Source organism: Anomalospiza imberbis, chromosome 1, assembly GCF_031753505.1.
Source record: "Anomalospiza imberbis isolate Cuckoo-Finch-1a 21T00152 chromosome 1, ASM3175350v1, whole genome shotgun sequence".
NCBI classification, from domain to species: Eukaryota; Metazoa; Chordata; class Aves; order Passeriformes; family Viduidae; genus Anomalospiza; species Anomalospiza imberbis.
The window spans coordinates 27,867,837-27,893,473 of NC_089681.1; the positions used below are offsets into that span (position 1 = coordinate 27,867,837).

The window sequence follows — 25,637 nt, forward strand, 5'->3', positions numbered from 1 at the left end:
TTCACAGCATGCCAACAGCGGAAAGCAGGATGCAGGGGTGATGAGCACAGCATGGAGAGATCCCGCAGTGATGCTGAGCTGGTGCAGTGGGGGACACAATTTCCCTCTCTCACAAGTAGTACAAAGAATGGCCAGGGGAAATAGGACAGGACCCAGCTTTCCTGGCACTTTCCGAATGTGGTAATAACTCCTTGGCTACTGGCAGCAAAAGGAATTTTTAACAGCCCTCTGGCACAGAGAAACACTTCAAGGAGTGTGAAGATAACCATACGCCCTTTTACACAAAAGTCACACACAACTGTTGTGAATGAATGCCAGGTATGAAGCAAATGTTTTCTTATGACTATAAGTATTACATTTCTTCCTCAGTTTTCAAAGTGATCTCTGTATATTCTCCATTTTAAGGGTAATTTCCAGTCACTGTATAATCTTCATTAGATAACCATAAAAAAACTATTTCCCCTACAATGAATCCAAATATGACATTAATGAATGAAGTTCCATTACTTCAAATGGAACAAAAAACCCTATAACTATACTCCAAGTTTTAAATACAAATAACAACAAAATGCATGTCCTTTATGTAAATAAATATGTATTTATTTATTTATTTCATAACATGGTAATGCTGTTCAAAGGTATAACAGAATTAGACATTACCATGAATGCTAATGACGTGGTCCACGTCATCGCTACGGTGCCTGGCCCCATTGGGCAGGAGGGCCCCTGCTCTCCTCACCACATCCCCGATATAATCCCGTGCCTCAGAGTGCTTGTGGCCATTTTCCTCACGCGCCAGCTGGGAGCGGGTCGCGGTGCCTCAACGCAGCTCCTCGCGGCAATAAAGGATTGTCAGCCTTCCACGCGTGGGGAATACGGACATTCCTTCACTCTTTACTGGTGTCTCTCGCTCGCAGTGGCGAGAATCCAATGGCACCCCCGCCCGGACTGCGGCACGGAGCCGAGTCCAGAAACATGCAGTGATCCCGGGTCCCGGAGAGAGGTGGTACCGCTCTAGGTGCCGGAGCTGCCCGGAGACCGGGAAAACACAGCAAGACGCCGCGAAAGAGGCTGCCTATAATATTTCACAAACCTGAAAATGTATTGTATTATTCATTACCTCAATTTAATTACAGAATTATGAAAGTAAATCAGAAGAGACCTCAAAAAGACTATGCCTTAACATGTGATGTCAGATCCTGAAATTAGTCTCATTATGTAATTAATGAGCTTTGCAAACGGAAGAATAGACACAATTTTCCTTATATTACTAACAATATTTTTTCCTCAAAAATATGACAAAAACCACCATAAGACAACTTTATATTTTAAGTATGGAAATCCACATTAACTACTTGTGCACAAACAACAGCCAGCCATGATTCATGACTCCTTTTTATGCAGGATGAATTACCTTGCTTCAGCTTTCTCACCCAATGGTTTTAACTGCTGTATGATCTAATTAATTTATTCTGTACAATAATAGATCTAGTTATTAAATACAGCTTATAGAAATGTATAAAAAATGAGGTGTCACAGGTAGAAAACAAATTAAAGGAAGTATTTGTTATTAACCAGAGGAAATAGTAAAACAATTCAAGAGATGGCAAAAGTCAGGTTACTTACCTTAAATATATACAGTCCTCCAAAAAAGGAAAAAAGGCATACATAATGCAGTCTGCATTTTTTCAGTTGGCTGAAAATCATTACTTAGCTAAATGGATATTTTTCATGAGCATTGGGCTGACTGATATTAGAGAGGAATTACCTTGATAAAATATTAAGTACAAATTTTCAAATGCATGATGTCAGGAACTGAGAAAGTACAATAATACTGACAAAATAATACAAACACGACTGGTTTTATAAGGTAACATATTTTAACTTCCACTTGAGTTATTTCCTGATTTTTTTAGAGATGATGAGCACAGTCAGCATCAAGTCAAGTCAATAGCATCACAGATTTTTATTATTACAATTTCTGAAAGTCCTACTCTTCACCTATAGCAGAAAATTTACTTTGCAGTTCATTCCACACCCAGCACTGCAATGCACAGCATTTGCACCACCTAATAAACCCAGGACTGCAATAGTATGGATGGGTAACCACAAGACACACCAAATTAAGTTTAAGAAACTGTTTCTGAGCAGTCTACTCTATTTATTGTTTGTATTTCAACAGCAAAGAGAGATAGTGGTGTCTACTAGTAGTTCTGTAGTTTCCTAATATAGCCTTACAAACTATTTAAACCATGATACTAAGTAGTTTATGCTACTTTGATAAATCTAAAAAATCTATATCAAATCAACGTAGAAAGAAAATTTCTGAAAATTTCTTACTTGCTCTAAATTTCATTGAGAATCCCTAATTCACAACGGATATCCTAATCATTCATGCAAATTACTAGTTATAATCATCAGTGCAATTTAAGCAATGAACTTCTTGTATAAATGACACAAAATGAAATGGAAAACTCAATCCTGAGCTTATAAATGTCAAGTGCAATTTTGTTCCATGTCAGACACAACTACAGATTCTGTGCATGTAAAGAATTTGCCACAAACATAATCCACTTTTGTGTTGGTGTAAAATCCAGTGATGTTCAGCACTATTAAATAAATACATTAAAAGACACAGTTATATTAAATTTAGTTTCCACAGTGGGCCAGATCTAGCATGGGAGTAAATCAATAGAACTCCATAGGAGCTAAGCTATTTCTAAAAATTTGCTCTGGGTCTGGCTCTTGAAATAATTTTTTTAAATGATTAAGTAAAGTATTGCACATATAAGACATTGATTTTTGTCATTGATTTTGTGCTGGCATTTGAGCCAAGCCTCAAAAAGCTTGAACATTTTATGTATTTACAGCTGTCTGCAGCAAGGAATAATTCATTCATTCCAAATGAAACATGCTCCTGAAGCCTATAAAAACAGCATTTTTCTAGACTAGATTTACAAACAGATTTTTCAAATAAAAAGTTAGAAAATGTGCTTTAAATCATTGAAACAAAAGCTGAAGTCTGTTTCTTGATTTTTTTTCTGTCTTGTCAAACAGATAAGATAGATATTGATTATATTTGCCTCCCAAGAGAGCTGTTCCATCAGCAGAAAGTGAATATCAATGATGAACCATCATCTCATAACAAAATATTTCCAGTGACAAAAAGAAGCCTGTGGTTTAGTATTTTTGGTTAAATATGGATATAGGAAAATTTTGGTTGCTTGTCATTGTGTTTTTTCCTAATTAGACCAATCCAACCACCCTTACAAGGGAGAGCAGTCTCCCTTTTGGCTGATCTGAGGCAACTTCAGACACAGGCCCAGCATGAGCAGAACCTACCTTTGATTCATTTCCAAGCCTCTCTTTTGTCACATTCTACCAACAAAAAGCTCTTAGCTGTACATAAGAGAATATCATCCTTACAGAGACCACTACCTATTTATTTAAACCACTCAGCTCCCCCAAGTCTCAACCAGTTAATGGGTTATTCCAGAAGAAAAAGCTTCTTTTCCCTCTCTTTCAGAACACATGTTCACCAATGTAAAAGTAGGCAATATTGCTAACTGCAAGTGCTTTGCCAAAAATGAAACACAGAGTGGAGAAATCAGTTATTCCACATGTTCCACCCCTTTATTTTCTCTTCCTACCAGTTTGAGTGACCTTTGGCTGAGCAAAACATCCAGAATAGATTTAACAGGTTTACTAATATTGGAGGTTACCTTTTCAACATATCTGTAGACAACCTTGTGGCAGTGGTTGAAAGCACAGATATTAAAATATTTGCTTTTAAATCTTAGAATGATGGTTAACAACCTATGAATCACAAGCAAGAAATTTTGATGATGGAGGGTTTTACTGGAGGTTTATTCCCATTTCAGGCATGGGCAAAAAAGGAAATAAAAAATAAAAAAAAAAAAAAAAAAAAAAAAAAAAAACACCATGGCAAAGAAAGGCACAGTTCAAAAGCATTAGAACAACCTGGAGGGTCAATAGATGCAGACTAAGTTGCAAATCCAGCTATGTCCCCAGTGAAAACTAAGAGTATTTAGTAAACACAGAATGGGGTTTGTATTCAAGGTTTAGATTGACAGAAAACTCTAGCAAACCATCTTTAAAGGCACTGTTTACAGAAACTCTCATGATAAAATCAGTGAATCCAAATCTTGGATCCTCTGCTAGGTGTCTCGTCATTGGTGAGGCAACTAAGGAGTAGTCACTGGAAGCACATGACAAGGACCTCTTGTGCATCTTTTCATAAACATTTAAAAGAACAACAGGGAATGTTTATACCACTCTACTGTCACCCATAAGTTTTATTAAACCCCTACTAACATTATTATTCTGTAGCCTGACTGTACACCATTTATTTTTGAATCATCACACAGAGGCAGATCTTTTCAGTGCAACATTTTGATATTAAAAGCTCAAAGATTTTCAAAGACTGACTAAAAGCCACATTCTGGCAACAAATATGCCTTTTTCTAGCATTGAAGAGAGTTCAGGATAAGCTGTCTTTTAAGACATTTAAGGATCCTGCCAATATGAGAGTATTAGCAGTACCTACCAGCAGCTATCTTAATCCTCTACCTAATGGTACTTGCCAGGACCCTGAAAAATTACTACCAGAATGTCCTGTACTTTAGAATTCCTGGCTAAAAATTCTTTTTAGCAGCCATTAGCACAAATCAAAACAGCTGCTAATCTGCGGAATCACAAGAGTGAGAAGAAAGTTGACAGATCCCTCTGATTCAGTTCTCCAAGGTCTTGGGTCCTTCACTAAGGGCAGCTTCCTCAGGCCTTAGAAATGCATTCAAATGAAGCTGAATAAAACCTGGTGTGAAAATATTAATCCATTATGTTTTCCTATTCACGTTCACAAAGCTTCTGCGCTGTAGTTATTCAAATTCAAATTTTTTCCTTTGTATTACTGTTTTCAGAGATATTACAGTATCATCTCAAAGATCCATATTTATCAGTCTTGAATGAGCTGCCAGCAGTGTAGGCACTCCCTAATAAAGTATAAGGAAGCTGTCTCATTCCCATTTCCTGCTGCACAGGTCCTCTTTTATAATTGCAGTTTCATTATGATACCTTACATCAATAAGAGTGTCTGTACTTCCAACTAGCCAAACAAATAGAATAACTAGAACAAAGAGGCAGAAACACTCTGGGGTATAATACCCACACCAAAAGGTCAAAAGCAAACAAGATCTTCCTACTTTATCATCTTATACTCCATCCATGAGGTGATAGCTGAGGCTCAGGTACTTAAACATACATATACAAGGGGTAAAATCTGGAAATATATGTTAATTATCCACCTGCCCCCTTTCTTTCATACTGAAAAGCTGACTTTCAGAGATATTTACTTCAGTACCATATACTAGCTATAGCTCATTATACATACCAATGAAAAAAAATATTGGTTCTAAAACACAAAATTGAAAAAGAAATGTTACAATAATGATTTTTTAACCTATGGATATTTTTCTCTTTATCAACAAAGAAAGAGCCCATATTTTTTTCTCAAAAGATCTGATCCTAGAGTTAAAATTGTGTCTCATATGGCATGATCCTTTAACCCCTCTCAGACATGAGGTCTCCAAAGCATACTTCCCAGAACAAATCACAATTCTTGATCCAAAGCAAGTCAGAAAAATTGTGTTTTGACAGCTGAACATCTGATGACTGTATTACTTAAACCCTTCTGTTATTTAACCCTTCTCAAGACTTAATAACATGCTCTATTTTATCTTTAATAATCAGTCTAAAAATTGGGTTATTGAATGATACCACATTTATCCTTTACATTTAAGACCTCAGCAGGGCTAATTAATGCCAAAATTTCTAGGATTCATTAATAAACTCTCTTTGTCAATGCAGTTTTTGCTAAGTAGGGAATACCTTAGTCTATTTAAAATGTCTGCTTGACTATAATCAATACAGTATTCAAGGCACAAGACAGATTTTTCTGCAGTAGTAACATGAAAGGCTAAAAAATATGCAAGCTTGTGTCCACCACCTTCCATCAGAAACAACTGACTTTCTAACTGTTGTGTCACTATGAATAATGCATTCTTATAAATCCTCTCAAAATGCAAAGGAGAGGCTCTAGAGCTAAATAGATTTCACTGAAAAGATAGTTTCCAGTTCATAATTTCTGTGCTTGGGTTTCATGTGCATAGCATTTTCTCCTACCATCTGCATATGCCACACACATGCATTACTTTAACGTTTTCAAAGCTCCATTAGTTATTCTGAAATAAGACTGAAATGACCTTCCGAGTATAGAACTAATCATCCTGTTTTGCAGAATTTACCACTGAAAGGGAGTAAATCCTATCGCATTTGCTGTGAAAAAGTTATGAGGGTACAACCAGGTAAATAATTCTCCACTGATTTAGTGGAGACATCCTACCAGCTTATATCAGCTGCAAATATTGGTTATCATGCCCAGAAATGTTCAGGTCACAGGTTTTTCTAAAATTTTATCTCACCTTCAAATAACCATTAGACTTTGGTAGACTCCTTGCCTTTTATTTTTTGCTTATGGAATTATTTGTATTTTATTTAGGTGTTCAAAAAACATGTGGATGAGGTACTTGGTGATATGGTTTAATAGTGAACACAGTAGTGTTGGGTTAACAGCTAGACTTGAAAATCTTAAAGATCTTTTCCAACCTGAACAATTATATAATTATAAAAGGTCAGTGAAAAATTTTCAGATATGTTAGTAGCTATGTAGAGGGACAGAAGGGGGTTTGCATGTGAAACTGAAATCTTAAAGAGAGAAAAAAAGGAGAGTAGAAGGGAATTTTAGTGAAGGTCTAGGCATCAAATGTTTCTGTTGGGAATATATATCCTGCCACTAGATACTATGTTGCTTTCACTGCCCATTACCTTTGCAGTTTCTACAAGGGTTTTTTTCTGTCTCACACCATTCTTCTACATATTTTCTGGAGGCAAGACTCCTGAATGTGTTCCATAAGATGTGACTATACTCTCATCAGCAGTCAAAGGTTGAAGTCCATGAGTAAAATTGACTAGATTATTTAATTTAACTCAAAGAAGGTTAAATGTATTGAACATATGTAGAAGAAATAAGTCATAATAAATGGGCAATTTACATCAACAGGAAAATTACTTCCATATTATCAGCTTTCTCTGAAGAAAATATGATAAGCCTTATCCGCACTTCAATGTTTGGGGTGTTTTTTTTTTTAATTTTGCGCTTTAAAACAAGCATGAAAGTAAGTAATGCTGGTGCTTATTTCCAAAGTGCAATCAGTATCACATTCATCTCTAATGATTGTGGGAAAGATAATGATAGAAAAGGCCCCACCAGATGAATTAATTAATATAGGTTTAATAAGAGATACAGGTGTTGTCAGTCTCCTCTTTTCTAACAAACGTCCTTTGTTCCAGTTCAATGCAATAGGATATTCTTTCTTTATGCTGTAACTTCTCACTGAAGAAATTATGCCCACAGCCCAAAAGGCTGATCATCTGAAAAGGGAGCACTTGTTTAAACAGAAGGTTTTACAGAAGACTGCACAAAGAAGAGAAGTTTCAGGTCTTTGAGACCACACTAGCCCAGCACCGAGTTTGATGTAATTAAACATACCCAGAGACTTCTGAAAGTCATATAAACTCTAAAAGATACTAGAGATATTGAAGCTGGAGGAGGCAGAGGGATTGCATATGTCAACAGTGTTGATGTGTTCCCCCCACCAAAAAAAAAAAAAAAAAAGGGGCTGAGATAAAGACTTTGGGGAAAAATGTTGCCTGAATGGAGGCTAGAAACTGAATGAAAAAGTTCTCTCCCATTTCATGCCTTCTGTTGTGTACAAGAATACTTCTCATCATTAATTTTTCTTAATAAATAACAAAATATTTTTTTAATTCAATTAAGATTATTATCTAAAATAAAACAGAACCAATTAATCCCCAAATATACAAATTAATTTTTTGTATTTTTTTTTTAATTGCTGGTTTGGATTATGACCCTTTTTATCACACTAGATGCACAATAACACCCCAATCCATAATACTCTAATTTATAAGCAGTTTTAATAGTAAAATGGGGACAATGCCTTGTGCTGGGATTTGGCAAAGCACAAGTGGGTAAATTAATAAAAAAATTAGATGATGGAAAGATACCTCTAAGTGTTTATTGAAAAGAAATTTAGAGAATTTTGCCTTAATTTATGTTGCAATAAGTTGGTTTTCTTAACTGCACCCCCTAAACATGATAACATTTTGGCTACACTTCTCATATAATTATGGATGCCAAAAATGGCAATTGTAGATATCCTTCTATAGCAGCCAGTTGAACTGAGACTCTCAAAACATTACTAGCTCATTGTTTGACTTTAGTAATTGGTTGGGAATCTGACTACAGAAATCTGATTTTCAAGATATTAATCTTTATCTTATCTGGTACTGTAGCATTTTTCAATATAATACTGCAGAATAAATTAAGAAGGGTATTTTTCACCAGGATGAAACACTTGCATTTCAACTCCACAGTAATTTCAAGTCCCCAAAATATCTATTATTCTGAGACAAACAAGTACATTGTAGGATCTGCCTTAATTTACTTAAGTCATTTAATTGTGTGATCAATTAAGTATAAACTTACAGACCTTGAAAATATGTGTATTTTGGAGGTCAACAGGTCCTTACCTGCACAACCAAGGAGGATCTTAACCAAAGCCAAAAGCCATATCACCCCCTACTACACCACAGACCTTGCAAGATTTGTATCTGGTAGGTTGAGACTAAATATGCAAATGAAACTATGTACTTAAGCCACACTAGCTCAAGCAATATTTTTCCATTAATTTATGTCAACTAACATTGTTTTCACTGAAAGAATTTTTTTTTTTTTAGTCTGGCTTGTGAAACAACTACTTTCATTTTTAATGATTCAATTGTAGTCTAATATGTGGGATTTGTTAGAAAAAAAACAACAAAACTTTATCTGTCTTAAGCAGAAATTTGTATCTTATCTGACACCATATATAATAAAAGATGATGCCATGTAATACACAGGATTTCATATATAAATATATATTAAAAAATGTAGTATATGAAGGAATTACTTCAGCAGCTTCTCATAGATCCTCTTTAACTCTTGGAACGTAACGACCTCCATGAAACTCAGCTAATTTAAAAATCAAAATTAGCTGCAGGTCTTTTTAAATTTTTGCCTACAAAATGGAGTTTCCTAAAGACTTCACCATGATAAGTTCACTGTTAGTTAACTTGTCTTTGATGTCTCTTTCTACTCCACCTGCTCTGAAACATGCTCTGATTATTCTGTTAATAAAGGGCCTATTTTTTTCATTTTCTCCTTCTTTTTAGGTTGAGATTTGTTAAAAGGTGTTGAAGAAGATTCAAAATAATACAAGAACAATTATATGATACCTCAAGTATAGATCAAGAACAATGATATCATACCTCAGGAAGTTTTATATACCATATTATGAGACTGAGACAAAAAATGTTAATAGAAAGAATATTTTAAAAAGCATAAGGATCTTTTCACTGATTATATTTTCAATATATGGCTGGTGCTAGGATCTGACTGAATAAGTTCATGGCGTAATGCATGTAAATACTTTAGATGATTTCACATTGAAAAGAATTTAAATATTTACATTGTGTGTATTGTTTTGAAAAAATTAATTGTTATTAATGAATACATACTCTAGTGCAGAATCTTGAACACTAATAGTGGGTTGAATTCTACATATAAATCATGTGGATTTGAGGTTGAAGCTCATCCTCTATGGTTTTAATAAGATGTTAATCTCACTTCCATTGCTGGAGTCCTCTGCACTTTGGCTACACAAATCAATAAAGTTTTCCTTTCCTATCATTACTTAAATGGTAAGCATTTGTAAGGTCTTAAAAATCTTGGATGAAATTTACCTAATATAACTAGTGCTTATAGTAACGTTACTGTTCTAAATGAAATATGTGAACATATATGGGAAGCTGAATGTCACAAAAACCAGAGGACTTCTTTCCAGAGCTTCTGCTGGGATACAGATACGACCAAACTTGAGTGGTGTGTTTTGTTCATTAAAGCATGCTTCTAATTAAAATCTTATTCTGATACTTCCTCATATTTGGTTAAAATAGAAAATATGGTTCAAATTTATAGCTTCAATAAGAAGTTACAAGGCAATTCTCCAAAAGCAATTTTCAAAAATAGTTATATTTTTATGCTATCATTATTGCATATTTCATAATGAAACTTCATATATATTTGTCTAGACATGTAATTTCCCTCAATAGAATAAATATAGACTGTACACATACACATTCAAAAAACACTACATTGGAAAAAGATAAGGAAGCTGGCAAAGTCAAGGAATGCAAAGTTAGGAAATGCCAGAATTTAGGAACTTATAAGCTCCTATCATTTGAAATTATTTCAGGAATTTTATATGAGCTGCAATATTGATCTAATAATGTATTCCTACTTCACCTTTTTGCAAGTATACTGCAATTTTTTGTTTTCATTATAAAAAATGTGTTCCTGCTTTAAGCATATTTTCTACAGTATATATTAAGGTTTTGTTTTTCTACAGAATATAAAGTTGCTGTTAGTTGATATTATCATTAATAGATTGGTATGACAATGTGATCCGTCCTGATATCTGTCTTAATTGCACAAGGCATCAATTCCTACATCAACTTATTAATATTAATAAACTATAAAATTAACTACAAACATTTCAGTCTAATTTATTATTGCATTATTATTCTAGTATTCTATGTATTCTAATACCAACTAGCTTCTTCTGAAAATAACTTTTTCTTATTCTTTACTACCAGCAGAAACAATTTTCAATTTTAGTGTACCAGACTAAATGGTACACTAAAATGTACTATTTTAATGTTTCAATTTAAAATTTTTTCAATTTTAGTGTACCAGAGAAACTATATATCAACTAAGTTCATAGGAAAAACAGTATTGAACTTTTTATATTAAATCAAATTTTTCTAGTGTCATCAAGCCCCCTGATTCAACAGGTACCAGAGTGTCTACTCTATTGCACTAATACCCTGTTCCACATTTAAGAAACAAATCCTGCTGTATCCCTACTGCATTGAAAACAGAAGACTGATCGTGCTTCCAAGGAATTCAATAACAAAGTTGTCATAGACTTAACTGAAAGACCAGGAGTATCCATGCATATAGCTACACAGGAGCACCTTCTACATATCATGGCATGTGCTGTACTACTCAAAACACACTGGAAAAAAGGAAAGATACTTTTGTGAGAAAATATTGTGCACAATATCTCATCTTTAAGAAATTACGTCCTCAGATAAAAAACTCTTTCATGTCACAACCCAAGTGGACTAATATTCAAAGTGTTGCTCAAATGCCAGTGACAGCAATACCTGACTCCCAGCTTGTCTAAGCTGCTACAAGTCACACATAGAAAGCTACTCATTATATGTTCAAAGAGTACCTGGTATGCCTTGTCCTTAGTATATTTACTTAGAGTAACTTTTGTATGTGAAATATCTTCTTGATGATGATGCGAACCTTCATTCAGCCTTGTTTTTACCGCAATTATCTTTTCCAGGCCAAGCAGAGATTGCCAACATATGCACTCATTACTGTAGATGCATAGATGACTGTCTAAGCCATCATGTACAATAATCTACATTCCACACACAATAAAACTTTCACAAAAGTGCTGAACTCGAGCCTTTAACTCTGTATTTACTATAGATGGCCAAATTCTCTTGGCTTTCAAGATTTTCACTATTTCCTGAGTTTCCAAAAGTTGACAGAACTGCTTGTTGCTCTGTGTAAGCAGCAGTTGAGAGGCAAGTATCATAATTCAGAAATCTTTCTTTGTATTTCAGTGGTGAAGTCTAATGTCAGGAGAATAAAGCAATTTATTTCAAAACATACATGTTATATGAAGCAACCAATATCAATAAATACATTATTATCACTTTCCAGAGGTCACAAAGTATTTACTTTGAAAGAGACAGTTTATAAAATATGTAAGTAGCATTACCCTTTCAGGAAAGGATCAAGTCTTTTGAAATTTTCATTAGGAAATTCCTAGAACCAAAGGTCCCAACTCTATTACTGTACTTCTATAAAGATACTTTACTGATGCACTGAAAGGCTGTAAAACATAATAGTAAAGAGCTGGTCATAAAAGAAATTGATGATTATGGATTATACAACAGTTACCTTTTGAAGTGAAATGGTAATTGCAATATGAAATTATTTTGCTGCACACTGAAGAAGATAAGTGTTGCAAAGTAAACTACAAAGTTAAAATATCTAATATTTGTGGCAGAGATGATATAATGGTAGGACTGAGAATAGGCAAAAGATTTGAGTCTGTGAGAAAGACATCATCAGTTCACCTGTGTTTTGCAAAACATTTGCTTCAGATCTGTTTGCGCAGCTACTTCTTCTTGCTTGTGTGGGCATTCTTACTGAGCTCACCAGCACCAATGTTTTCAGAATATCTACTCAAATGAGTAAGAAAGTCAGGGTTCTCTCTTTTGCAAATAACTCTAAATTCTGAAGCATGGGATACATTGCATCATATTTCAACAGCAGTCAAGGACAAGTTCCAAATTGCATAACTTCTCTTGTACTATTAGTGAAGTTACCTAAAGTTAAGGTAGGCTTCCCTTAACTGACCTTAAATAACACTTAAGGCAGAAAAACATGGCCTAGAGCTCCAAGAGGTATGCAGATTGCTCATACCAGTGCTACCTGCCTTTAAACAAATAAGCTGCACCTCACACTGTAGCTTTCTGAAGGCCCAAGAAAGTCTTCTACGAACTCTTCCACTTTAAAAAATCCCAGGAAACAAAAGTGTTGAAAGTAGATCCCTGGTTCTAGGGAGATGGACGTGGTTTCTGCCCGTCGCGGTGCATGGAGTGCCTCTTTATCCTGTGGGACAGTCACAGCTCTCAGTACAGTTCTCTGGGGGATCTGGTTATCTCACCAAGTTGTTCCAAAGGGCTCCCACTTTTCATAGAGACTACCCAGAGACCAGAAATACCAAGTTCAGAGGCTCTGAGTACCCCATTGACATGAGAAATTTGCTATTCAAACATGTGACTGACGTAAATTGAGCACAAATAATCAAATTCTAAACACATAAAAACAATACATCAGGCAGACATCAATAGCAACAAAATTTAATGTTTCCTGTCAAGTAATGAGGCAATAGTCAGTTGCATCAATTTGTAGTGCATCTTTTAAGAAAATTTAAAATCAAGTTCTCCTAAATGTTAATAAAATTTAACATATGCTTAAACATAAAATCCCTGAAACAAGCAATTCTTTTCTTGCAGGTTTATGTCATTGTTATTTATTCATGTACTAAATAGCATGTTTGCATTTGACCTATATTATTTAGATTTTTTTCTAAATGTCTTTTTAGGATATAAAATTTATTTCAGCCTTTTGGACCTGATTGTTCTGCTCTGAACCTGTTCCACCAGCATCTGTAATAAATACTACTCCATCTAGAAGATTTTGAAATCTAACACCTTTTTCCACTCAATTTCTTTATTTGATTATAGTATCTAAAAAGGACTTGGGAATTCTTAGTAATTTATATTTAAAGTCTTCAAATTTACAACTGGGTCTTGTTTTGCATTGACTCAGTAGCTAACCTTTGCCTTTTTTGTATCAGAAAGATTGGTATAGGGGAGCCACTGGACCAATTTAAGCTCTAGATTTAGGAAATACTTTCTTAGGAAGACCAGTTACTGAACACACCCTTTCTATTAACGCTCCCAAAGCCACCTTGTGAGATGTAAGAGATTCCTGGTGGGAACAGCTGAGAGGAAGCAAGTACCTGTAAGGACTGAAAAGAGGCTTAGCCAAAGTGTCCTTTTAGTCCTACACCTTCACAGTGGTCTACATTCCAGCTAGGAAGAAAGACACAGCACTGGGACCAAGCCAAGAGCCAGATCAGCACTGAGTCATGGGGTCCCTGCATCTTTTCTGACAGTCACACTGCACAGGAAAATATCTGATAGCATTCTTTACTCTGATAAGAGTATTTGAACTACAAAGCTGAATAATACACTTCAAAATTCAAACTAAATTAAAGAATAGGAATATTTTTTAATTTATACTCTCTCTAAGAGGATAAGGAGTAAGAAGGACCCCTGGAAGTAAAGCTTTAAAGGAAGGGCAGGTAAAAAAGAAGTAAATAAAGACCAATAGCAAGTCTGGTTTTGCATCCAGATGAATAAAATTGAAACACGGAGTCATGTGCAAACTGATTTAAAGGGTTCAAGCTGGGTATAAAAGCAACAAAAAATCTAAGCTTTGTCTTGCTCCTGAACTATTAAACTATTTCATTCTTTCACAGTAAAAGATGTAAGACTACTAGGAGGAAAATAATCCTACTTCAGGAACCACTTACATGAATTGTGGCATGTTATATTTTGTGAGAAGAGGAGTATATTTTCTTGTTTGCAACGCTTTAATTGTTGTGGTTTCATTCTTTAAGTAAAAAAAAAAAAAAAAGACATTTGTGAAATAGCTGTAGTGGTGCTGAAAGCTAAAGCAGACGGGGAGAGAAGCCTGAGCTACAGGGGAAGGTAAGGAAGACTGGGGATTGGAAACATCCCCATTGTCTGGAGCCAATGAATCACTGGGAATTTTTTATCCATTTTTATTTCTGCCCCTTCTTCTCTTTCTATTCCTCTCCCCTCTTCCATCCCTCGCCTATTGCTTCCTTTATATTCATCCTACTGACCTGTGTTGATGTCAGGTGAAAGGTCCAAGAAGTCTGAAATTAAAAAACAAATTACAAATAAAAGATGAAAAAGATCAAGAAATTCAAATGAGCACACCCAACATTTGAAAATGTGCTTTCCTCTGTCAATGCAGATCAGTGTAACACAGGTCTCTATAGCTGGGTCGACTTTGATCTTAAAACATCTGAGAATGTAAAGTAGCCAGTCCTATTCTGATTATGATGAGTATTTACAACATTCATTAATATTTGTGACCAAGTATCATGAATTTCTGAACCAATTTTTAAATTTCTGAGGTGAAATGTCATACTATATATGACATCAACTGGTACAACAAATTAAAAATAAATAAATGTGGCATCCCTGAAATAATTTCCTTAAACTGAACTGCAATTATTTTTCTTGTAATCTTGCCTTTCACAAGCCTGTCTCTAAGTGTGTGATCCTTAGTCAGTGTGCCTTGACTACCTACTCACCCAGAGCAGTGGGCAGAGAGAGACCAGAGACACTGAATTTGTGTTTGGCTAGTATGCCCTACTCTCACTGAGAAATTCAATTGGGCCTATCTGTGTTCTGACAATCTATGGTCATGAGACCTTTATATTCCTGTGACAACACTGTGCTCCTAACTCAGAGCAGAGAGGCAAGAGTGAAAAAGGAAATGTTATGGTGCATAAATGAAAGCAGGAAAAGAGGCGAAAACTTCATGAAGTCAGCAAAGAGTTTTAGCCTTGTAAATCTGTAAATCTGTTTTATGTGAACACTGCTCAGACAATGCATTTTTGAGGGACAGTACATAAACCTAGGTTTGAAATATAAATAGAATGTGAAGAACAAAGACCAAGAGGTGGTGAAGTGTGTAACATGACATGGTAGCTGCAAGTAAAAGTTTATAGTCTCCAGAGAATATTACTGCGCTTATTTGAAGCAGTTATTTCAAAGTGCTGAGAACTCCAACTTTTTAATTTCCCTTCTCAATTCTGACAAGTCCGTAAGATTTCTGAGTCTGTGCAAACCATTATATTATAGCTGTTAGAGCTTACAGCTGCAGCTTACTTTATCATGGTAGTAATACTGTGGTATTTGGGCAATTAACTCTCACTACACTGAGTTTTGTGCTTACTCCTATAATACCAAATGGTTCATTTCTAATTTGGATTCAGCTTTAGTTTGGTTTCATAGTATGCTGTCAGTGAAAAACATGGCCTGTGTGAGCAGTTTAATGGTGTCTGCACAAGCACCCAGCTAGTGCCAGGCCAAGAAGACGACAAAATCCATGGTGGAAACGTACACTACTTTCATATATTTCAGTACCTGTAGAAAATCTTACAGAAAGCCCAAACATATATTGAATGAAGTAGCTGAATTCACAATTTGTGGAAAAGATATTGATATCACAACATATTGTGTAGTGTCACAAATCGGCCGTTGCTTGGCATCCTGCTACACACAACGACTTGGGACAGATCTGAAGCAAGGCACTGAAGTAAACTGCATAGAAGAGCTGATTTTACAGACATTAACAGTCTTATAAAATTCCAGTCTTCCTTAAAAAATTACCTGAGACAGGGAAAACTAAAATCTATCTGATATTCAAAAGTACAGGTTTTACTGGAGTATTTAAAAACAAGCATGTACATGAAGCTACCAGCAGGATGCTATCAGTAGCAAAATATTTCCCCTACATTGCCTGGATGACCTCAGCTCACAACCTAAAAAAGACTTTTATAGTTTTGAGATCCAACTTCAGAGACATCTTCAGAGACATATAATTCAGATCTTCGGCTGTTGATGTACTATTTATATTTTAAATATATCTTGCAATGATTCATATATACAGTACAATTAGCTGATTCCATTGCCACCCACATAATTGTTCTGTTTCAAAAATTTTTAAAGGTTTTCAAATGAGGTCCATGATTGTACCCAACAGCTTAAGTCCCTGAGTTTTAGAAGAAGACTCTGTGAGGAGAACCCATTGAAGGATCAATTGTTGTTGGATCACATTATAAAAAGACAGAAAACTGGGTGAAGTGGTGTGGAAAAGATGTGAAATCTTGGTTCCATCAGACATCCCTAGGAATTTTGTCATAGCCTGGAATTGATTAAAAGTATTTAGAAACAAATTTGTATGCCTGTGAAAAGAATTTCTGGAGAAGTTGAAAATAAATTCAAATAAAAACTTTAATGCCATGAAGATTCTAGAGCCCAAAAAAAAACTTTTAACCAAAAATTTCATTGCAAAATTAGGATTTGAAGAAGTGAAGGACTGGGGCCCATGTGATTCGTCTCCTTTAACTTCATCCATCAAAAAGTTAGGAATCTGTTTTAAATGGGCCATCTTGGTTCTCTCTCATCAGCTCAAAGAGAGAGATGTTTTAGGAAGGTTGTTCATCTCAGCTGTCCATAGATGCCTCTGTTGGGATGTAATCTGTAATTCTCTGCAGGAAGAGAATATTTATCTCCGTTGACTACAAAGCCTTGAGCTACTGTGTTAGACTTCAATGACTAACTTTTAGATGGCTAAAATGATGACTAGCTTAGTTCTAAAAACCTATTTTTTAAACAGCAAGGTTAAGTGAGATGAATAGAGCCTTTTGTGTGAACCACTTCATCAAAAATCCACAGGAAAAATGGTTTGATATGAAATTTTGATCAGCATACGTTTCACTGATTTTAAGAGCACCAGGGCTTAATTCTGCACCTTTCTATTTCTACAGCACCTACTGGAACAGGGCACATGCTGAAAAATGGCAATCCAGCATGCTTTTCTCATAAAATAATAAACAATAAAAATAGCATCAATGTCCTGATAAACTACTCCTGTAAAGCAAAAGTGGCATAAATGCAGTTTCTCTTTTCATTATTCATAACGTACATTAATTGTCTACAACTTACAAATGCCCAAGTAGAAGATGGTAACCTCTCAAGAGCCAATCTTGTAACTGTATCATTTAAAGAACTCCATTTAACTGGCAGTTGTATAGGCAGGAGTGAAACTTAATTGCATGCTTCTTTTTCAGTTTGGGAAAAAGAAAACAAAGTGGATGTGAATTTATGTAGTAAAGAGCACATTAGAAAACTGACCTACTGTGCAAGACCTCAAGTGCTGGGTTTTATCCTATGAAATCAGTGGCAAATACAAGATGAGAAATGGTAGTGTGTGTGTGTGTGTGTATGTGTGTGTGTGTGTGTGTTCTACTTAGAAAAGAGTAGCATTAATCCGTTTTAAAGGTACCCAAAGAGGAAGTTTTGTTTTAATTATACCTTCAGGGGCCTGTTTCATAGACAGTGCATGACAGTTTGCACAGCACATTTTTAAATCTTATATTACTTCTATTCTAATATTTATTGTGTGAAGGATCATTTGATAAAATATTGTAACTAGATAGAATGAATTTTGTTTTATAAACAGTAACTTGCATTACAGATGAAGTTCAGAAGCATGTTACTGCACTTAATAACAGCACAGTGTTTCATTGTAAAAGTCAGTGAGTTATTACTGTAACTCCCTGTGCCCACAAAAAGAGTTGTTAGCATGCAGTAAGCCTAGAGTGCAGGCCTGGTGTGCAAAAATTCACAAGGGTATCTTCGTTACTTTAATTTGTATTGTTCTAAAAAAGAACATGGATAGCGTAAACATTTTAGTGCTTTTGCACTCCATTATAAGACAAAACAGAAAGGAAAAGTAGCATTGTCAACACCATGCAAATATAATTCTTTGACACAGAAACTCCAATTCTTCAGTCAATCTAAAAATACTGAATGCAAGGTATACATGTGCAGTGCCTCCTACAAATTGTAAAGTTACCCTGATTTAACAAGATGTGTCATATCTCTTTGACGATAGGTCCTGTTCACCTTCTACGCAAAAGTCTGAGCAGAAAGAGACACCTTTTTCCTGAATGAACTGTACTGATGTGATGTTTTCCTACAGAACAAATTTAGCCTCATTTCAGTCAGATTAAAAATCTCATTAATACTTGATTTGTGCTAGATATCCCTTTTTGTTGACTCTGAACACCACAAAGCACACGACTGACTGAAGAGAGGACCTTGAAGAAGGCAACCAATGTGACTGAACAGGCTGAAAAAAGGCTGGTAGTATGGGGCACAGTAGGAAGAGAGGGACCTGATTTTCACCAGGTTATTCAATAATCACCAAGGCCCAAGAGTTATCATTGTGTTCTTTATGGTCTCTTGTTCTTCAAATAATAATAATAATGGCCTGTACTGCCTTTTATAAGCTACTGCCTGTCCAAAGGACTACAAGCTGTTCTCAGAGGACCATAAAATTAACTATAGAAAGCGTGAGCCATTTCTAGAGCTCCACCTTGACTTGGTTGCTCAGAGACTGCACATCAGTAGAGGTAATAATCACTGGCATCAGGAGAAGGCTACCTGGGAGGGACCACTGGTGTAAACCAAGTTTAATCAGACCTTTGGGTATTTTAGAAGACTTGTGAGTGTGCAAAGAAAAAATAAAAAGTCTGGGGAGTGTCATTGATATTCCACCATATTTATACCCACTGTTGGTCATCAGTCATAAGAAATCCACCTCTGCTTCTTCAAACCTCTGCCAGTCAAGTCAAGCAGAAAGTATTCTGCTTACTATCATAACTGCATCAGAGAAAAAAAAAAAAACCCAAAACAGATAAACAAAAAAAAAAAAAAAATCCTGCTCCTGAAACAGAAATGCAACTGCATAATGGTTGAGCCCCAACACCCTGGAAGGCCAGCCAGGATGTAAGGAGTCAGGAGACACACAGTGATGTACCAGAGAGGCAACTTATTAACTCTTAGCTTTTGTCAAGAGGCAGCAGATAACATATGTCTTTATAAATCCAAAACCAAGGAAGTTAAACTCTTAGCTATTAAACAAAAGTATTGGTTAAGCCCTGAAGGATAATCAGTGTAAGATTTTTGTTAATTCTCTATCACATTAGAACACCTTTATAAAACTCTCTCTCTCTATGTGATCCTCTCTATTCATCTACATATCTATATTTTTATTCCAGAATACAACAGTGATAAAAACATGTTATTTTATTCACACTAAGCAACCTGAAATTAACTTAGTAATTTGAAGGTCTACTTGATTATTTTTTTAAATTGTTGGCAGATGATTCTTTGAGATGAAAAATCACACTTCATTGTGCAAAAATAAAATTTCTCAGAAAATACTCCCAAAGTCGCAGTATAAATGCTTTTGAAAGATTAAGTGCATTATAGAGATTAGAGAGTCATTTTGAAATAGGAAAAAAAACAGGGGGAAAAAGGTATAATTTATCCTAATGTGGGTATGTGCAAAACAATAATCTTCCTGTAATTGTTTAAAGATCAATAAAATAAGATTGGTACCTTCACACAGGCCAAAATGTTGCATTTTAATCCTTATACCACTTACAAGCAGCATTTTCTTTTCTTCTGTCAGTCTGGATCTGAGTTTAAGGGAGTTACCCACAGTATAGCTATGTAGACAGTGTCACAGATTACATAATTTTTCATTAGGAAATACTCAGCTTTAGCCTTCTGTTAAGATATTCTGCAAGTACTTAAAACATACAGGATTTGGCTTCAGAATTTGACAGCATACCACGTCCTCTAAGACCAAGAGAAGTTAAAACGTTCATCTGAGGGCATACCTATCAGTGTTTGTAATCCCACCATTTAAACACTATTAAGCTTTTTTATCTTTTTATCTTTTAAAAGCCAAAATGCAGGGAAGGAAGAAAATAGGAAAAATTACACTATAAAAGAGAAACAAACTACCATAGAATAATGCTTTAGAAGACTAGAGAGCTAAGATATAAGCAACCTGCAAAGACTCTAATAAGGTAAAAATTTTAAAGAACACTGTAGTCAACTTTCACATTTATTCCTGATAAAAGATTTTGATACAGCATTGCCTCAAACCTGTTTACATTCCCTTCTCCGATATGAATACAAAATACTAAGACAATATGTAGAAAACTCTTGAGAGTTTAAAAACCAGAGTGTTGCAGAAGAAATTTCCAAGGAATCTTTCCTGTTGCACTACAATCAAAGAAATGCAGGCTGGCTAGGCAGAGTGAAGGAAAGTCCACATGGCACAAACCCCGTTTCAGCTGAAAACAGAACAGACCAGTGTAGGCAAAAGAGGATTCAAATGCAGCTTCCCTGTTTCTGCTGCAGCACGACTTTGGGCAGAGCCAGTCTCAACATCCCCTCCCAGCACCAGCCACACTTTTGGGAACCTCTTCCAGTTAAGCCCAGAAATCATGAGGGAAAAGGAGCTGCTATTGCTTTCTAAAAATATACTATACTCTGAAGAGCAAAGACATGGAGAAGGAGCCTTACTGTTTAAGGTCAGCAATGGCACAAAAAAAAAAAAAAAGGAGAATAACCTGTCTGAAAATAAATTTAGGACAGAAATTCAGTTCCTAAAAGCATGAAAAGTTAGGCTCTGCCCCTCCTTCAAGAGGTGCAGTGAAAGTGATACCCCAGGTAAATTTAAACCAGAGTTTTTTGAATCTGAACAAAATAAGATCAGCCTAGTATCACAGCAATCAGACTTCATGACTCCACTGGCCACTCTAGTTCTATCTCCCAAGTTGAAAAATGTAAGAAGATAGTCTTCTTTTACCAGTTCAGGCCACTACAGCAGCTAAAACCACATATTCATGAGTCAGCACACAACGCTATACAGTTTTTCATTTCTGTTCACCTGTTCTTTTTCATTTGCAAGCAAACACTGATAATAATAGTTAGTTATGGAAGAAGAAAAGAAAAATTGCTTTCCAAAAATTTCAGTTTACAACCCTTTATAAAGGTATCTTAAATCCCTATACTGTCCTGAATTCCAAAACAGATGTAAAGAAAAATAGAAGATGTCATTTCAGTCTAGACACCCATTACTTTCAGGAGCTAGGGCAGTATGACTATATCCCATACTATATAAGGAATATAATGATATCATCACTTGTAGAAACAAAGCTGCAATTTGTAGGCAAAATTTTTATTCATCTCAAAAGCACAAAAGGACAATTGTCTTTGACACTAACTATGGCTTTCTAAAACATTAGTCATGGCACAACTAGAGAAACACCAAGCCGAAACAAATTCCACCAACCCACATCCAACTCTGCCCACATACTGCATAGAGGTAGAAGGATTCTCTTTCAAAATTGGCTCCTTTATTCCTATTTTAAGGTCCCAAGGCTGTTTGATATATATGAACTCCTACAACCTCAGAATACTGCAAATGAAATGCATGTATATTAATTACCATACTACTCAGACAACAAGTGCTTTGTCGATGAAATCTGGCACTAAATAGAAAGTTTTAGGAATGCACTTTCTCAGACTTTGAGATAAGACTAGGTGAGCAGGATTAGCTCTTCACTCAGCAACTATCTGTAAAAAATTACTCACACAACACACCTGCAGTATTAAAAGATAGGACAAAAGGATCATTCTGGAAACTGCTAGCCTAGTTACTTTATTTCAGTGTTTTAGCAGTATCAAAATATTTTGCTTACTGGGTGTTGCACCTAATTTAAAGAAAACACTTCGTTTAAATATAAGGAGGGATGGAAATAAATAGAGAGGTGGAGAATAAAGTTTCAGTCTCTCTTGTTTTTAATGCCTTGCTTTTAAATTAAATCATGAAAAAGTAAGCAGGCTGAGTCTTCTTAAAATGTGGCATAATGACCCAACAGATAGTAAGTATTTTAGAAAAGTCATCATAATCTATCATGGAAATATCTCAGCTGGTTTTTAGACACATGAATTCTTGACCCTGTTATGCTGCCAAAAGTATTTACCATGTTAAAGCAGAATTCATGCATAAATATGTGCAAAATATTTTTATTACAGTAAAACTGGAAAAAGCCAGTGCAAATACATCATAGTTATGTTTCTACAAAGAAAAACGAATTTATTTATTTTTCAACATTACTAATTGCATGATATAAACACTTCTTACACTTTCTACTTTAAAGGAAGCTGTTACATTGCAAGAATTTAAACATAAGCACAAGAAGCCTTAAATTTCCAAATGCATTTGTAATTCTCTGAATTATATTTGCTTACATGACAGTGATAAAAGAAATATATCCCCTGTAACTTACTTAAGTTTCCACATCTGAATACACTACGTATCTTTATAGTCAGTTATAGGTCCTTAAATGTTCTTTGTAAAAAATACAGTAAGCAATCCCATCATAATAAAGTAAACAACAGAGAACAGCACAGAACATTCAGCACTTGAACTTTAGCATAATATCACACCATATTTCTCTCTAGAGGTAAATAAATAAATAAATAAATAAACAAACCCCAAAACAACCCACCCTGTCATCTGGAAAAATCTTTCCAAATTGTGTTTTACAGCACCAATATCCTGTCTGTACATCAGGGGCAGCCTCTGTTAAGCATTTAAGTGCTCTCAGTGAAAAGTAACAGTTTCTCCTCCAATCCTGAACTCTCAGTAACCATCACGGAAAGTAACAATTTCCCATTCCCTGTCAGCCAGTGGTACTACTAATCATCAAACAAAAACGAAACACCTTCAAGCAAATATCAGCTTCTGATTAATCTCCATCCCAATGAATTAGAGTCATAAGAGGCAACCTGCTGCCTTGTTTACGCCTTTTTAATATGAGAAGCAGAAGTTGGATATAAGGGTTTTCTGCCCTTAGGGCTACAAAATATGCCTCGTGTGGCAGCAAGCCAGCTCTCCAAGGGAACCTCCTTTGCTGTTTCACAGCTATTTTCCAATGGATAAATTTAAACAGATACAAAAACACACGAGTCACCACAATACATGGCCAGAGCTATTGTTTTTGTCTGAAGTCCTGTGAGCATCTGTACTGTAATGAGGATCTCAAGGTTCCATCCAGTTTCAGTTTGGGCTTTACTTTTGACTGTTTTGTTTATTTAGGTTTTTTTAAAATGCAACGAGGAGAGGAGAGGTGTCTGAATTTTTTTTTCCCCCAGCTGCCTTCCCCTCTATACAGCACAGCACATAAAACACCTCTCTTCAGCTTTAACTGACCTAGGCTCAATTAGTGCAACATTTTGCACACATCCAAGCAATCACAAGGCAGAGATATTTAGTCCAGTCCTCATGTGTATTGCACAGACACGTTTAGAAAGGGGTGAAAGGAGATTTCTTAAAAAAAAAAAAAAATCTCACAATGAAATTTACACAGTGTGGAAACGCCTACAAGGAGATGAAGTACCTGCACTGGGGAGATGTTCAGTTGTTCACTTCATCTTCCGTTGACAAGGAAACCAAACCGCACTTCATTCTCCAGGAAAACCTTCCACTGCCATCATTTGAAAATGTATTTATTTGTATATATGTATATATCTATCATCATCATCATCATCATGATAACAATAACCATAATAAAACACTGCTGGCAAAAGAATAAAAAGTGAAGGTGCAAAATATGCAAAAGTAAGGATCACCTCTTTAGCTTTCTGTTTTGCTTTGTTATCTTTAGGGAGGAAAAAAAAGTATTTAAAAATGATGACTGCAACATGCTGCAAGAAAAGTTTCACATTATAAACAGGCATCAAAAACTGAAGAAGAGGAAAACCAAAAAACCCTGCTGGTTGCACTGTTAAAAAAAAAAAAAAAAAAAAAAAAAAAAGAAAAAGAAAAAGAAACAGTAACAAAAACAATACAATTAACATCTTGCTGTGTGGCTTCCACCAGAATTGCAAGATTACAAACTCTGTGTAAACACTGCTGTAAAATGCATTTGCAATTCCCATCTCTTTAAGGAAAAAAAAGAAAAAAAGCCCTTAAAAAAACACCCAAAAATAAAAATAAAACAACACCAGAAAAAAATCCTCTGCAAAAAGAGTTAGAAACACGCCTTTTCTCTTATCTTTAAAAAATAAGCATCATATTTCACATCGCTTTTCCGTGCCACAACAAAACCAGTTGCATATATAGATATATAGCTACTAAATGTATATCAGTTGTTGCTGGACTGGTGTTATTAATATTATCATTTTTCATTCCCAGTGACTCCCGGCCCCAGCAGCACCTTTTGCTCACAGTTTAGTAACCATCGCATGCTAGGAAAAAAACTTGTCATCAGCAAAAGATCAAATCCATTTAAACAATAATCAAAGAGGAAGAAAAAAAAAGAAGAAAAAAAAGAAAACAAAAAAAAACCAAAAGGAAGAAAAAAAAACAGGACAAAAAAGGAGGACAAGAATGTCAGCAGAAAGGTACTCACCGAGCGGGAGTAAAAGGGAGGAATAAAAATGAGAGTTACTATAAAATACAGTATGGCGGTGGAAGAAGGAATGAGGCGCTTTTTTTTTCTCTCCTCTCTAGTCTCTGCCTCCGGCAACCGCCACGTGATCCGGAGCCGGGCGGACTCGCAGCCGGGAGGGCGCAGCGGCGGCGCCGGGCGCGGACCCAGCCCGAGCCCAGCCCGCTCCGCTCCGCGCCCGCCGCAGCCGCCCGGCTTCGCCGCCTCCCAGCGCTGCGCTCCGCACCGCGGCGCCGCTGCCCTCGGCAGGTGCCGCTCGCCCCCGCGCTCAGACACGCTCCGCTCCGCTCCGCTCCGCTCACTCACTGCCGCCGAGCGCGGGCACGCAGCCGGCCGCGCGGGCGGGGTGCGGAGGCGGGCGCGTCCTGCGCGGCAGCGCAACTTGCTCGCCGGCGCTGCGCGAAGTTGTCGCCTGACACCGCCCGCCCGCCTGTTGCCCTCCGGCCGCGGCGCCGCCGGCACCGCCGCTGCAGTGCCGCTCGCCCCCGGGAATGGGGCCGGCGGCGGGCGGAGCGGAGCGCCGGGGTTTGCCCGGGTGAGGGGTGAGGTGCCTCCGGCGGCGGCCCCGGTGCAGCA

General features: G+C 36.2%; 1 protein-coding gene across 7 annotated transcripts in view; it reads right to left on the reverse strand.

Annotated features, from left to right (window-relative positions):
* Positions 1–25,256, reverse strand: part of RALYL (RALY RNA binding protein like) — a 374,914-nt gene extending 349,658 nt beyond the window's left edge. The window contains exons 1-2 of one of the 7 annotated variants that reach the window (XM_068185855.1): positions 25,023–25,238; positions 24,009–24,095 (exon numbers count right to left, since the gene is read on the reverse strand). The gene's annotated coding sequence lies outside the window, so the exon portion shown is untranslated. Of the gene's footprint in view, positions 1–24,008; positions 24,096–25,022 lie in introns of all 7 variants that reach the window. The other 6 variants (XM_068185890.1, XM_068185868.1, XM_068185909.1 and 3 more) reach the window with 6 other exon arrangements.
* Positions 25,257–25,637: the final 381 nt, after the last annotated feature.